Source organism: Episyrphus balteatus, chromosome 4 (genome assembly GCF_945859705.1).
Source record: "Episyrphus balteatus chromosome 4, idEpiBalt1.1, whole genome shotgun sequence".
Taxonomy (NCBI): domain Eukaryota; kingdom Metazoa; phylum Arthropoda; class Insecta; order Diptera; family Syrphidae; genus Episyrphus; species Episyrphus balteatus.
The window spans coordinates 56,195,865-56,211,560 of NC_079137.1; positions in this window are offsets into that span (position 1 = coordinate 56,195,865).

Here is a 15,696-nt window from a genome sequence, read left to right on the forward strand (position 1 = left end):
TTTTTACGCCATGAAAGGACATTTTTCACTATATGAAGTTCTCATACATTATGCAGACTTTTGAATGAGGGCTTTTTAGTCCATGAAGGGATATTTTTCACTCCATGAAGTCCTCATACATTATGCAGACTTTTGAATGAGGACTTTTTACGCCATGAAGGGATAGTTTTCACTCCATGAAGTCCTCATACATTATGCAGACTTTTGAATGAGGACTTTTTACGCCATGAAAGTACATTTTTCACTATATGAAGTTCTCATACATTATGCAGACTTTTGAATGAGGGCTTTTTAGTCCATGAAGGGATATTTTTCACTCCATGAAGTCCTCATACATTATGCAGACTTTTGAATGAGGACTTTTTACGCCATGAATGGACATTTTTCACTCCATGAAGTTCTCATTCATTATGCAGACTTTTGAATGAGGGCTTTTTAGTCCATGACGGGACATTTTTCAACCCAGGAAGTCCTTATTAATTATGGAGACTTTTGAATGAGGGCTTTTTAGTCCATGAAGTAATATTTTTCACTCCATGAAGTCCTCATACATTATGCAGACTTTTGAATGAGGACTTTTTACGCCATGAAGGGACATTTTTCACTCCATGAAGTCCTCATACATTATGCAGACTTTTAAATGAGGGCGTTTTAGTCTATCAAGGGATATTTTTCACTCCATGAAGTCCTCATACATTATGCAGACTTTTGAATGAGGACTTTTTACGCCATGAAAGGACATTTTTCACTATATGAAGTTCTCATACATTATGCAGACTTTTGAATGAGGGCTTTTTAGTCCATGAAGGGATATTTTTCACTCCATGAAGTCCTCATACATTATGCAGACTTTTGAATGAGGACTTTTTACGCCATGAATGGACATTTTTCACTCCATGAAGTTCTCGTACATTATGCAGACTTTTGAATGAGGTCTTTTTAGTCCATGACGGGACATTTTTCAACCCAGGAAGTCCTTATTAATTATGGAGACTTTTCAATGAGGGCTTTTTAGTAAATGAAGTAACATTTTTCACTCCATGAAGTCCTCATTAATTATGAAGACTTTAGAATTAGGGCGTTTTAGTCTATCAAGGGATATTTTTCACTCCATGAAGTCCTCATACATTATGCAGACTTTTGAATGAGGACTTTTTACGCCATGAAGGGACATTTTTCACTCCATGAAGTCCTCATACATTATGCAGACTTTTAAATGAGGGCGTTTTAGTCTATCAAGGGATATTTTTCACTCCATGAAGTCCTCATACATTATGCAGACTTTTGAATGAGGACTTTTTACGCCATGAAAGGACATTTTTCACTATATGAAGTTCTCATACATTATGCAGACTTTTGAATGAGGGCTTTTTAGTCCATGAAGGGATATTTTTCACTCCATGAAGTCCTCATACATTATGCAGACTTTTGAATGAGGACTTTTTACGCCATGAATGGACATTTTTCACTCCATGAAGTTCTCGTACATTATGCAGACTTTTGAATGAGGTCTTTTTAGTCCATGACGGGACATTTTTCAACCCAGGAAGTCCTTATTAATTATGGAGACTTTTCAATGAGGGCTTTTTAGTAAATGAAGTAACATTTTTCACTCCATGAAGTCCTCATTAATTATGAAGACTTTAGAATTAGGGCGTTTTAGTCTATCAAGGGATATTTTTCACTCCATGAAGTCCTCATACATTATGCAGACTTTTGAATGAGGACTTTTTACGCCATGAAGGGACATTTTTCACTCCATGAAGTCCTCATACATTATGCAGACTTTTGAATGAGGGCTTTTTAGTCCATGACGGGACATTTTTCAACCCAGGAAGTCCTTATTAATTATGGAGACTTTTGAATGAGGGCTTTTTAGTCCATGAAGTAATATTTTTCACTCCATGAAGTCCTCATACATTATGCAGACTTTTGAATGAGGGCTTTTTAGTCCATGAAGGGATATTTTTCACTCCATGAAGTTCTCATACATTATGCAGACTTTTGAATGAGGGCTTTTTAGTCCATGACGGGACATTTTTCAACCCAGGAAGTCCTTATTAATTATGGAGACTTTTGAATGAGGGCTTTTTAGTCCATGAAGTAATATTTTTCACTCCATGAAGTCCTCATACATTATGCAGACTTTTGAATGAGGACTTTTTACGCCATGAAAGGACATTTTTCACTATATGAAGTTCTCATACATTATGCAAACTTTTGAATGAGGGCTTTTTAGTCCATGACGGGACATTTTTCAACCCAGGAAGTCCTCATTAATTATGGAGACTTTTGAATGAGGCCTTTTTAGTCCATGAAGTAATATTTTTCACTCCATGAAGTCCTCATACATTATGCAGACTTTTGAATGAGGACTTTTTACGCCATGAAGGGACATTTTTCACTCCTTGAAGTCCTCATTAATTATGAAGACTTTAGAATTAGGGCGTTTTAGTCTATCAAGGGATATTTTTCACTCCATGAAGTCCTCATACATTATGCAGACTTTTGAATGAGGACTTTTTACGCCATGAAAGGACATTTTTCACTATATGAAGTTCTCATACATTATGCAGACTTTTGAGTGAGGACTTTTTACGCCATGAAGGGACATTTTTCACTCCATGAAGTTCTCATACATTATGCAGTTTTTTGAATGAGGACTTTTTAGTCCATAAAGTGACATTTTTCACTCCATGAAGTCCTCATTAATTATGAAGACTTTAGAATTAGGGCGTTTTAGTCTATCAAGTGATATTTTTCACTCCATGAAGTCCTCATACATTATGCAGACTTTTGAATGAGGACTTTTTACGCCATGAAAGGACATTTTTCACTATATGAAGTTCTCATACATTATGCAGACTTTTGAGTGAGGACTTTTTACGCCATGAAGGGACATTTTTCACTCCATGAAGTTCTCATACATTATGCAGTTTTTTGAATGAGGACTTTTTAGTCCATAAAGTGACATTTTTCACTCCATGAAGTCCTCATTAATTATGAAGACTTTAGAATTAGGGCGTTTTAGTCTATCAAGTGATATTTTTCACTCCATGAAGTCCTCATACATTATGCAGACTTTTGAATGAGGACTTTTTACGCCATGAAAGGACATTTTTCACTATATGAAGTTCTCATACATTATGCAGTTTTTTGACTGAATACTGAATAGTCCATGAAGTGACATTTTTCACTCCATGAAGTCCTCATACATTATGCAGACTTTTGAATGAGGACTTTTTACTCCATGAAGGGACATTTTTCACTATATGAAGTTTTCATACATTATGCAGACTTTTGAATGGGGAATTTTTACTCTATGATGGTTTAACTTTTACTCCATGAAGTCCTTATATTATTACTAACGATAGATACCTGCTATAAGACATTTGTTTTTATTTCTGACGCTTATTTTTGTTTTAATCCTTCTTATTTAAAAAATCAAATGAAGTATGTAGGTACTTCTTTTCAAGGTCAAAATCATTTAAAACGGTGTTTAATTGATTATAAAAAGAAATAAATTAAATACTTATAAAATTCTATAAAATAGCGAATTATGGTTTTTCTTAGTTTAAAAAAGCTTTACAATTAGAGCTAATTTTACTATAAAAGAAAGTTGTTCGATCCCAGTCTTGCATTATATTTTTTATTATCAATATTTTCCTTTATTGACTTTTTTTCTGCTACAAGAATTTCATCTAAGAAATTTCTAAAAATATTAGCTATTAATTTTTAAAATGCAAAAAAAAGAAGAATTTTCATCTATTTAAGCTCTTTTCCATTGACAACGCAATATTTTTGTATCATAATAATAAAAACTACTACACAACGCGCCACAATCTAAAATAAATAAAACGACGTATGTATTTAAAATCCACAACAACTCCAAATTAGTCGAATATGAACTTAATGAGTAATAAAAACTAAGCTTACTTAAGCTTAAACTTTTTAAACAAATTAATATACAATCCAAACATAGACCAAAAATTATTATTATTAATCAAGAAAGAGAAACGTGTTTAGGATTAAAAAAATAAAAAAAAACTTAAATCGAGCACTCCCTAAAAATAAAATATTAATAATATCCAATCTAAATTTTCTAAGGCTTTAAATATTTTAGTTTTCAATACTTTATAAATATTAATAAATAATAATAAAATATTTCTAGGGCAAAACCTTAAAAAATCATAAAAAAAAAATGTTAAATAAATTTTTTATTTTATTATTATTAATTCTGGAACAAGTATTTATACATATAGGAAAAGATTATGGCAATATTTTTATTACCCACAATCAACACTAATTAGTCAAGCTATAGAAAGTTACATTTAAGTATTTTTTTATCTGTTTTAACATTCAATATGGTATGTTTCAAATTGTATGGGGTTATTATTGCAGATTAAGCTTTAACGACTGCAAATTAGAGAAACGTCTTAAAATGGATTAGGGGAAAAAAATTTCGAATTTTATTTTTTCTTTAATTTTAATGTTAAAATAAATGTTCTTTTAAAAACTATAACAATTAAATAAATTCACAAAGTTTCAAAAAAAAAAAAAAATTAATACAATGACAATCCCCATAAATCCAAACATTACTTGAAAAATCCATGTTCAAATGTCAATTTTGAGAAAATCCCAAAAAATAACCAACTCGTATTCTTATACAAATCGGAAATTCAATCGAACTGGATCTAAATAAAATTAAATTCGTCTCAATTGATGTCGGCCTATTATAATTCTAATCCAATTCTTATCCCATGTTGTGGACCGAATGCTCAAAAAAATAACCAACCTACTTAACTTCAGTGGCGGTGCTCTTTATGCTTCTAAAATCTGATGCAATATGAATCAGAGATGCGTGCATGTAGAACTACAGGGAAGAAAAATTTCACGCTTTTCTTTTTTTATTATAAAATATTCAAGAAACTATCAAATGAATTTGACCATCGAACAATAATAACAAAACGTTTTTAACGCCCAATTGTGCACGAATGAATAAATTTTTGTTGGAAAATACTTTTTTTTTATAGAATTTTTGTTTTGTGTTATTTTTCTTTGACAAAAAAATATATAAAATTTGGGCGATGTAATCTTAAGATTTTATTTTTTTTTCATTCTTTTTTATATGAAGCGTGTGATATTAGGTAGATATCATAAAAATCATAAACACACCTGTCGCTGTCATACGTTTCGAATTTTGGTAATTTTAATAATTTTTTTCAAAGCCACCGAGTTAGATATGTTTAGTTTTGTTCCCAAAACCGCACTACTTGACTTAAAACAGTAGTGACCTAAATACAATTTAATTCGTGGGAAATGTGAAACAGAGGCTTAATGACAACGATACAAATTCATAGTTTTATAGTTGTGTTTTTTTTTCTCTCTCAAATTACTTTTAAATACTTTTAAATGAGATTAATATATGGATAGTCGAGGCATGAATAATATTGTAAGATATGGCAGCAATAACCATATAACACCAGTTGAGATAATACGATCTAACTAACCATCAATAGATTTGATATTGTTGTGTTGAAATTAGTTAATTTGATGTAATGGCAGTTTGGTTAAATGGTTTTTTGGTTGGTTGGAAATGAATAAAATTTTGATTAGACCAAACGACCTCCTGGTCAGCAGTTATTTGAGAGATAAAAATGTTAAAAAGAAGCTTTTATACTTGCAATATTTAGGTACCTATTTAAATCATAAAAAATTCAAACTTGACACATCAATAATTGTAAATGAAATTAGGTCATTTTCTAAATTCTGTTAATTTATAAAATATTCTTAGAATTTAATTTTTTCTTATTTTCAATTTTGTACTTAGTTTTAAAAGTATACTATCCAATTTCATAAACAAACACTAAAAGCACTTTTATCAAAAACCTTTTTAGATTCTATCAGGCCCTTAAATCTTTTTGGTTTAACCAATCTGTAAAAGGGAAATTTTAAAGAAATTTTTGTTAAAATTGAGTTCTCCTCATGTCCCTGGAAAAAATAAATTGTTTTTTTTCTTTCTAGTAAATAAAACGAAATGTGTCAGAACAAAAAGTGAAAGCATTATGTGGTGAAAAAATGATAAGAAATGCGAGAAAAAAAAAAACAAAACAAAATTAACAAATTGTGTTGTTCATTGCTTTAATTTAATAATGAATGCTAAAAAAAAAAAAAACAAAAATTAAGGCCAAACAAAAACTCAACAACTGATCCACAGATGCTTTTGGAAAGTCGTAACATAATTTTTTGTAGCAACATCGTCACAATAGCAGAATGGATTCCTTTTAAAATTTATTGAGCCAAAAATGAGCATTTAGTTTACAAGGGTGTTTAAAAGCTAGTTAAATTTAAAAGTGCTTGGTGAAACCAAAAAAATCCCATTTTAAGGTTTAAAACCATGTTAAACGTTTAAAAGTCCTTCGTAAATCGGCCATAAGATACAATAATAATGTGAATTATTTTTTAATGCACAACTGGGTCTCACGAACTTGCTCTAATGACTAAAGCATACTACTTAATACCGTTGAAACTTTTTGGAATTATCTATAGCATTGGATTTTTGTATCTATAGCAAAGCATTTTAAGGAAAAAAAAAATAAAATTGCAAGAGTGGTTTGTTAAATTTTTTTTGTCTGAATAAATGTCCATGTATGTTTCCAAGAAACTATTAATCGACTCATAAAAACAATTTTTTTTTATTTCAAAATAAGGACCTACACTTTTGGAAAATCACAATCGTTAGAGACGTTTTTGATAGAAATAATCTGTTTTGGCGGTTACTTTTAATTTTTGTTCTTAAAACAATTAAATTTTTTTCAACCGATTTTTCAAAAGCGGGTTCGTATTTTGGAAGTGAAATCTTCTTTAGTATCGCAGTGATTTGAAACAAGATGAAACGAAAAAGCGACACGAAAAATCAATTGATCATAACTTTTTTGTTTTAATAGATAGATGAATGAAATTTATACTGTAGATATGTAATTAAATAAATTATGATTGTGCAAAATTTCAATTAATTTCATATTCAAAATTCTGAGATGGTAGAAATATGATTGAGGCGTCATTATAAAAGGTGAAATAATAATGATATAAAATTTATTATAGGTTGTCTTTTAAAAAATGGATTTAATGGCATTAGAAGAGAAAAGAGATTGAGTGTCTTGCTTTTTTTATGAAAACTAATTGGGTTAAAAAAATTCTAGCTCTTTTTGTAGATGTTGTATAGACATGGTCGATATAAATATTTTGAGCTGAAACAATAAGCTTTCAGATGGTATAAAATTTATTGTAGGTTGTCATATAAAAAAAGTGATGGAATAAAAAAAAAAGTTATATTTTTTCGATTTTTTTTAAATGATTTTTAAGGATTCACTTCAACCACGTGTGAATTACACACATGATTTTTTTTTAATATTAGAAATTCTTTGAAGATCTATAAAAATGTCTTTAATGCGAAGCCTATGTACTAAAAAAAATTTAATTTTGATTCAAAATATGGATAAATTGATAAATTACAGTTAGTTTGAAGTGCTTAAATTTGTCATAATTGGCAAATAGCTAGCTTAAATAATTTTAATTTTTAAAATTTGTTCAAAATAATGTTAAGCCAGTATAAAAAAATATTCGTCATTGTATTAAAAAATAACGAAGTTGAAGGTTATTTTTAACTGGGTAAACATTTTCAAAAACATTAAAAATCATTTTTTCGTGCATTTCTCGCAGTGCTAATGACATTTTGTTAATTTAATAAATTTTGTATCAATTTTTATAGTTGCAAAATAACCAATCTACAGTTAATCGATAGGTATATTGTATGGTTTTGTATGAAAACGTTAAAAATTTATATGGCGTATGTGCATTCAAAGTCAGAAATGTTCAAAATAAGGTCACCTAAAAATTACCGAGCAGATTCTGTATTAAATTAAGCCGATTTTTGCATGGTTTTTTTGCCAAGAAGACTTCCGTCTTAAAGTAAGGCAGAAAACATCTTCTTAAATTCTTGAATGTAATAATATAAAAGAAATCCACTTAAATAAGGAGGAAAATCTTCTTATTTTTATGTGGAGACATTTCAATTAAAAAAAAGCCACTGGTGATCAATCCTTCAAGTGTTGGGTCACTCGGTGATTGCTTTACCTGTAAGCCATCCCACTGTTGAACTTTAGTATGAGAAACTGCAACTTAAACTGAAGTCTGACGATAATTTTTAAATTTGTTTAATTTGCTTAGGTACTAGCTACTAATCATTTAGAAGATTTCCACATTAGTCTCAAATGGTTTTCTTTTTTTATGAAAATCTTTTAACATTAAGACGTTTTTTATGCGAAAAATCAAAAACCTTTTTTTTTATCCATAGAAGTCGGTTTTGTTTTTTTTTCGATAAAAATGATTTTTTTTGTTCTAGATACAAAATTGCGACCTGCAGCTTGTCGCCTTAAATTCAAACCTCATTTAATTTAAACCAATCTCTATTATTCTCAAAGTCATTTGATTTTAAGTTCAAGCCGTACAAAATGGCAAGGTTTTTTTTAGAAGGACTCCATAAAAGATCATGAAAAAGAGGCGGTTGAAATCGGATATTTATGTCTATTGATTTATAAATCATTTACAAGATAATTCAAGAAGATTAAATATCCTCCAAGGTGACAATTCAAATGAAAAAAAAAAAACAAAAAACACACCCACCAATATGCCCTATGACAAAAAAATCGATGCTACATCATCATCATCGACAGAACAGGTGTTTTGATTTTATCAAAACCGATTTTCTGTTTGTATTTACAAGATTAACCCATTAAGATAAATTTTCAGATTGAAAATTCACCAAAGTATCTCTTTATTTTTTATTATAAAAATCGATTGAGCCCCCCCAGAAGGTCACAAATTGATGCCATTTAACCATGGAGTTGAGATGATAATTACATACCTTAAACACATTCTATACACCATCATCATGCATCGAAGTGAATGTGGGATTGAAGTAAAAAAAAAAAAATAAAAAACAGAAATGATGTTGACAGTGACCTATGTGCCATTTGGTTTAAACAGGTGTTCCGCTCTCTCGCCATGTTAACATGAGCTTTTTTGTCATTTTTGTTTGTTCTTTGCATATAAAAAAAACTCTAAAAGGCAGTGACTACGATTTTCAATCAAACTAAACCGGAGGCATATTCTCAGGTAACATTACATCGTCATCATTCCACCTCCACTGCATCATGCAGATGCACATGTGAAGAATTCCCACTGTGAGTAAATCACTCGATGAAATCCACACCAGTTATATGTGCGCTGCGAGAGTCAGAGGCACCCCCAACCGCAATAATACATTTATTACAACAAATTAAATATTTCGAAAGCGTGCAGACATCTCTAAGACTAGAATCTAGAGAAAAAAAGAGAGAGAGAGAGCAGCAATTAGTAAGTGTCGGCTAGCCACCGTATGCAATCATGGAGCAGACTAGGACACGCAATCGGCCAGATAAACCGATTCTGCAACAATGCCACAAACTTACACATGCTCCATCGATACCGAAAAACCGCCAATAGGTTTGCAAATTCAAGAAGTGCTGCTGATTGCAATTTCTAGGAACATTAATCCTGACACCCAATTGGGTACGAACAGCAGCGCAGACAGCGTGGAAAATTTATTCTGTCAACATGGAAGACAAATCAATTACTGCCTTGTTGGTTGGTCCTTGGTGCTGCTCGCCTTTGACCAGAGTATGGAAGAGTATATAGTTTAATCAGGCATATAAATATGAGTGAACTCAAAACTCTATAGCATGGATACACCTATGAGAGGTGGATTAAATTACGATACTCTGGCGAGATGTACAAATTGCTTAATTAAAATATCAACTAAGTCGATTCAATATCCACATGTGGCCTGCAAGTGAGAATCTGATGAAAAATTGTCGCTTTTCACAGCAATTTTAAGCGAATGAATTGAGATTCTTGGTACTCTTGCTTAAAAAAAAGATTATAACGTTAATAAGAAAATGAAATATAATAAAATTGTTTCAAGAAAAGCAAATAACTCGATTAAAAATGGAATTCCGCAGCAACACCGCCGCACCGTAGGTACGGCCTTTTGAGAGTCTAACCACCACCGCACAACAGGCGCACTATTTTCAAAAACATTTAATGCACCACGCCACCACCCAACCATAGCCGCACGATGTTCAAAAATGTCTGTTCCGCCGCATTAGCGCCGCATCATGCTCAAAAATGTTATTCCACCGTAACACCGCTGAACCAAAGCCGCACCATGTTTAAACATTTTTAATTCATCGCCGCACAGTTTTTTGAGGGTCAAACTACCGCCGCACCATGTTCTAAAATTACCGCATACAGCAGCACCATGCTCAAAAATTTTAATTCCACCGCACCACCGCACCACCGCCATGCCACAGCCACACCATCTTTAAACTAATTCTATCCCACCGCACCACAGTCGCATCGTGATCTAAAATTTCTTTTTCGCCTAACCACGCCGAACTGCAGCAGCACCATGTTCGAAAATTACTATTCTGCATCACATCCGCAGCATTATCAAAAATTTCTATTCCGCCGCAGCATTGCCGCAAGGTTTTCTGAGGGCCAAACCACCGCCAAATCACAGCCGCAGCATGTTCAAAAATAATATTCCACCACACCACGCACCGCCGAATGACAGCCGCACAGCAGACGGCGCGGTGGTGACGTGAAATTTTCTGCCAAACGGTGGTGGTGCGGCGGCCAAGAAATGTTTTTTTTTTTTGTTATTATAATTATTTACTTGTATTCAATTTGATAGCATTTCGGTACAAAAAATGACGTTAGTTAACTTAAAGTTTAAAATCTTCTTTTTCAAACATACAAATTCTTTGAATCAATATCTGCATAGATCGATGCTTAAAAAAAAACTAAATAAATTAAAATTAAAATTATTTCCAAAAATAAAATTGCGAATAAAAATTTAATTTTTCACTGTCATCATCACGAATCAGCTTCAATCAACATTTTTTTTTGTCTTCTTGTTTTCTTTTCTTGTCTTGTCATCCGATACGACCTTTAATTTTATATAATTTTTTTAAACAAACAAAAAACCCCCCATAGTGTGGCATAAAAATGTTCTTTCAATTAAAAGCATCAAAACATCTCATAAGATATCTTAAATTAAATAGCTAACATGCATTGGTTTGAGGGACAAATATCCAGCTGTGCAATGTTTGCCAAATTTATTGTGTTTGTTGATTTTTTTTTTGCATTTTAACAACTTTTGTTATTTGTAAATTTTGTGTATATGTATCTAAAGTCAGATATTGAGAGCCATAGATGCCCTTGTTCAATAAGTGTTTTTGTCGACATGGGTTAGCAATCAAAAAAGAAAACATTTTATAATTTCTTCAAAAAGTTTGTTTCATTAAAACCAAACTTATACATACCTTACCTATGCATTCTCAAGTGTGCAAGCTCCACCTAATAACTTTAAACCTTTACACGCAAACTAATTAACACCTGAGTGCAAAAGGATGACCAAGGGTGAGTAGTTGAAGTTTGATATTGGATGCTTAGCTTAGCTTTGGTGTATTGGATATTGGACAAAATTCTCATTTCCAAATAAAATTTGTTTCATTTTCTCACGAACACTTTGGCAGCTACAAGACGTATCCTTTGAATAAGAAACTGATTTTAACGTATCAAAGTTAATTTTGATTGTAACTCTGTTGGAGTTGGATATTTTGATTTCTTCCAATTAGTGTTTTCTTGGGCAAGCCCAAAAAGAAATAATAAAATTAATAATATGGTTTTTCTTTAATTTACCACAAAACAGCCAAATATAGTACTTGACGAACGTTCTCCGAAATGGTGGCGAATTTTTAAAAATAACTATAGGAATCTAAAAATATTATCAATTTGTATTATGCATTAAGGAAAAAGGCCATTATTATAATTTATAATTTATTTTCAATGCAAATATTTTTCAGTTGCAATTACATTTTTTTTAAGGCAAAATTATTTTATTTACCTACAATAAATATTTTTTTGTAATGCAAATATTTTTCAGTTGCAATAAATATTTTTTTTGATGCAAACATTTTAAATTTACAATAATTATTTTTTTTAAATTTGTAATGGAAAAGATTTGCGTTAAAAAAATGATTTTTTACAACCCTGATTCACTGTTCTTAAGTGCTCTCGGAAACGACGTTTTAACCATAATTAAGTACCTATAGTTTTTACTTGCTCCTTAGGGCAAGCTAGTATTGCTTTCGTGTCCAAAAAATTTTATAGGTTTTTATTAAAACCAACATTACGATGATGAAGAAATCCAAAAAAAATTTAAATAAGGTTTTGTTATTTAAATGTTTTGTTTCAAACAATCCCTAAAGTTCACTATACTTTAAAAGTCCAAAACTTTACTTTAACTTTACTTTAAATGTCCAAAATGGTTAGTATTTTTGTGTACCATTGTAAAATGTTGCTTTCAACTATCAAAGTAAAAAGTAATGAAAGACTACTAATTTTTGAAAAAGTAAATTTTTGTCGTTTCTTAACAAAAAAAAAAAAATAAATAAAAGATGCATAATATCAAAGGATTTAGCCTGTACTTTATTTTGTTAGTAAAAACTAAAAACTTTGGGCAAACCTGGTTCAGAAACCAAATAGCAAGTGATTTAGTAAAAACAATTTTTTTCCATTGTTTTTAGGTTAGAATTTTAGTCAAAACTAATTTTTAAAATTTTTTAACCACCTTAATTTGATAGAAAAATTAATTTTCTATGAAAAGTGTCCTTAAACCATTTTAAAGTTAGGCTTGGTTTTCAAATCAAATGAAAAAAAAAAAATGAAAATCGACCAGTGTTGCCATTTTCTCAAAAATGCACCAATGGATTTTATAGTATAGCATAAGTACTTTTATGGCAATTAATCATATTCAACGAAATGGTAACGGAGTTACGAATAACAGAGTTCCGCGTGACAGAGTTACGGCCGTCAAAGTTACGCGAAACCGAAGTTACGGAAAAAACTAGAGATACGAATTTTAAAGTTATGTTAAGCTATGACATGTGAAGGATGACCTATCCAATCAAAATTTTACAAGATTAAATAACACCCATTTTCGCTTTACTCATTTAGTTCTGACCAATGAGAAAAATGTTAATCTCTTGTTTGTATTTCCATAATTCCATATCGTTCCCCGCAATTGTTGCCAACCCAAAAATCACATGTCATAGCTTAACATAACTTTAGAATTCGTAACTCTAGTTTTTCGTAACTTCGGTTTCGCGTAACTTTGACGCTCGTAACTCTGTCGCCCGTAACTCTGGCATTCGTAACTTCGTCGGTTTCCCATATTCAACAATAAAAAAATCTTTAACATATTTGTTCTAGTTTTGCTCCGGAGCTCAGGTCTAAGATTATACCTTCCATACAAAATTTTTGGAGAGTACAATATTATTAGTATTTTGTAGAGGAGTTCAATAAAATCATTTTAAAAAGCCAGAATTGTACACTTGATTCTAATTTTTAAATCAAATCATTTAATGTGTTTTATTTTTTAACTTTTTTTTCCCAAATTTTGACTTTGAAGTTGATTATTTCGAGAAAAATTAAATAATTTAATTTAATTTAAAAACTAGAATTAAGTGTACAATTCTGGCTTTTGAAAAAGGTATCGTTCATAACTGTAAGTGTTGCCGTTTTTTTAATAATTTTTTTTTATGTATTTTACGTGATATTTTAAAAAATTGCTCCTCCCGCTTAAAAGGGGGGAGATAGACCGTTATCAATTTTACTGTCACCTAAGTTATCGTACTCTCCCCAAATTATGTATGGAAGGTATTTTCTCGAAAACAGCTCTAAAGATTTTTATTAAACTTTGAACATAAAAAAATCAAAGCAATTTCAATGCAACTGCATCGCATTGCCGAAGTTGGAGTCCTATTGTGCTAATGGAGAGTAGAGGAAAATCATACGAATGTTCTCGTACAGCTTGTTCATCGAGAAATAATAACATCAGGGATAACTTTAAGTCTGGAATATTTAATCATAATATTGTTAAATATACTAGAAATTAGTTAAATATACCAGAAATAAAATTAAATATACCAAAGTAAAATTATTGTCCCTGCACTATTTTATCTCTGTGTGCAATCGGCGGAGCTTCTATTTGGTAGCAAGAGGCTATTTTTTTTTGTTACCAATAACACTAAGAAGAGCCAATTGTCATATATTTATTACTAAATGTCACAAAAGTTTTAATTATGGATAAGATAAAGCTATAATTTTGAATTCCAAAATCCTATCTTAAATTCCATAACCCAAGATCAAAATGTCTTCAACCTGTAACGTGTTTCTTAGGAATGTATATTTCTTAATTTTTTCCAGATTTTTAACCTCATGTAGACTTTTATTTATTCAAACTGCCCTCGATCAAATCACACTGTTATCATACTAAATAACCAAAATCATTAAAATAGTTATAGGAAGCACGCTACACGCAATTCCAACATCTCTATTTAATAATGAAATGAATTCTCTTATTAATTAAGGCTACTTTACTTGCCCACACATTAACTGCATCTTAATAGGCTAATCTCAAGCTAAAAAGGTCTCCACTGGTCTTGTTATATCTCCACATCAGTTGCGCTTATGTATAATCATGTGGCGCCCATCACTATAACAGAGTGCAACAGTAGACATCTGCTCATCGCATCGTCTGCCTCAATTAGATGTCAACTTGTCTGTCTGACAAGATCAGCGCAGTCTGCATCTCAAAATCATCATCATCATTTATACTAATCATATGGTTATTAATTCAGGTGTAAATGAATGATTTGTAACAACGATATGGAGAAATTAAAACGCTCTGCCTAATTAAAGCAGCCATAGTCTCCTGATGGTTTGTTGATTTGTCAACAACACACACAGTTTTTACCAAGAAGTCTCCCATAAAACTGCACTCATTTAGACAAACCTGTAAATAAGCCAAAACATGATGCACTCGCAAGTCCACAGGATTGCTTCTGAGAGATTCCACTCGTTAAAGTGTATCACATAACCAAAATGAACAAAGTCCACTTTATAAAGAATCACAGCAGCATGGTGGTAATCAAAGGACCAAGCTGAACTTTATACAAGAAAAGATTGTCCAGAAGATCGGTAGTTCTGTCAGAGTCATCGCGTCATCATCGCCACTAATCCGGTATATACCAAGGCACCCTGATGGCGATATGTTTGGATTCCAATACGACACAGTCTGGCAAAGCAAACATGTGAGCAGGAGCCAGAGGAATAGTCCTCACACGCGTGCAGTAGTCGCGTACAATGTGCAGTGGTGCACTCGGTGCAACTCAGCATGACGATGTTCCGAGCATATTGGGTATCATAACATAATCTGATTAAAAATATGAGAATATAAGATTTGTGAGAAATGGTTCATCTCGGGGTGAAATATGTTTATGGTTTTAATTTTAATTGGTCAGGACATGGGTGCAGAGAGAGCCTTCATTATCAACAGATATCATCGCTATTCTGATCTTGATTTTACAGCGTGTGGGTACGAATATTCTAGATATGTGATGGTGGAACCTGGTAGAGCAATATGGTTGCTATTGCTAATGTCGTTAGAAATGTATTTTTACTTAATCTGGAAATGGGGTTTTCATTATGAATTGTTTATTGAGAGAACATTTTTAGCTAATGTTGCGT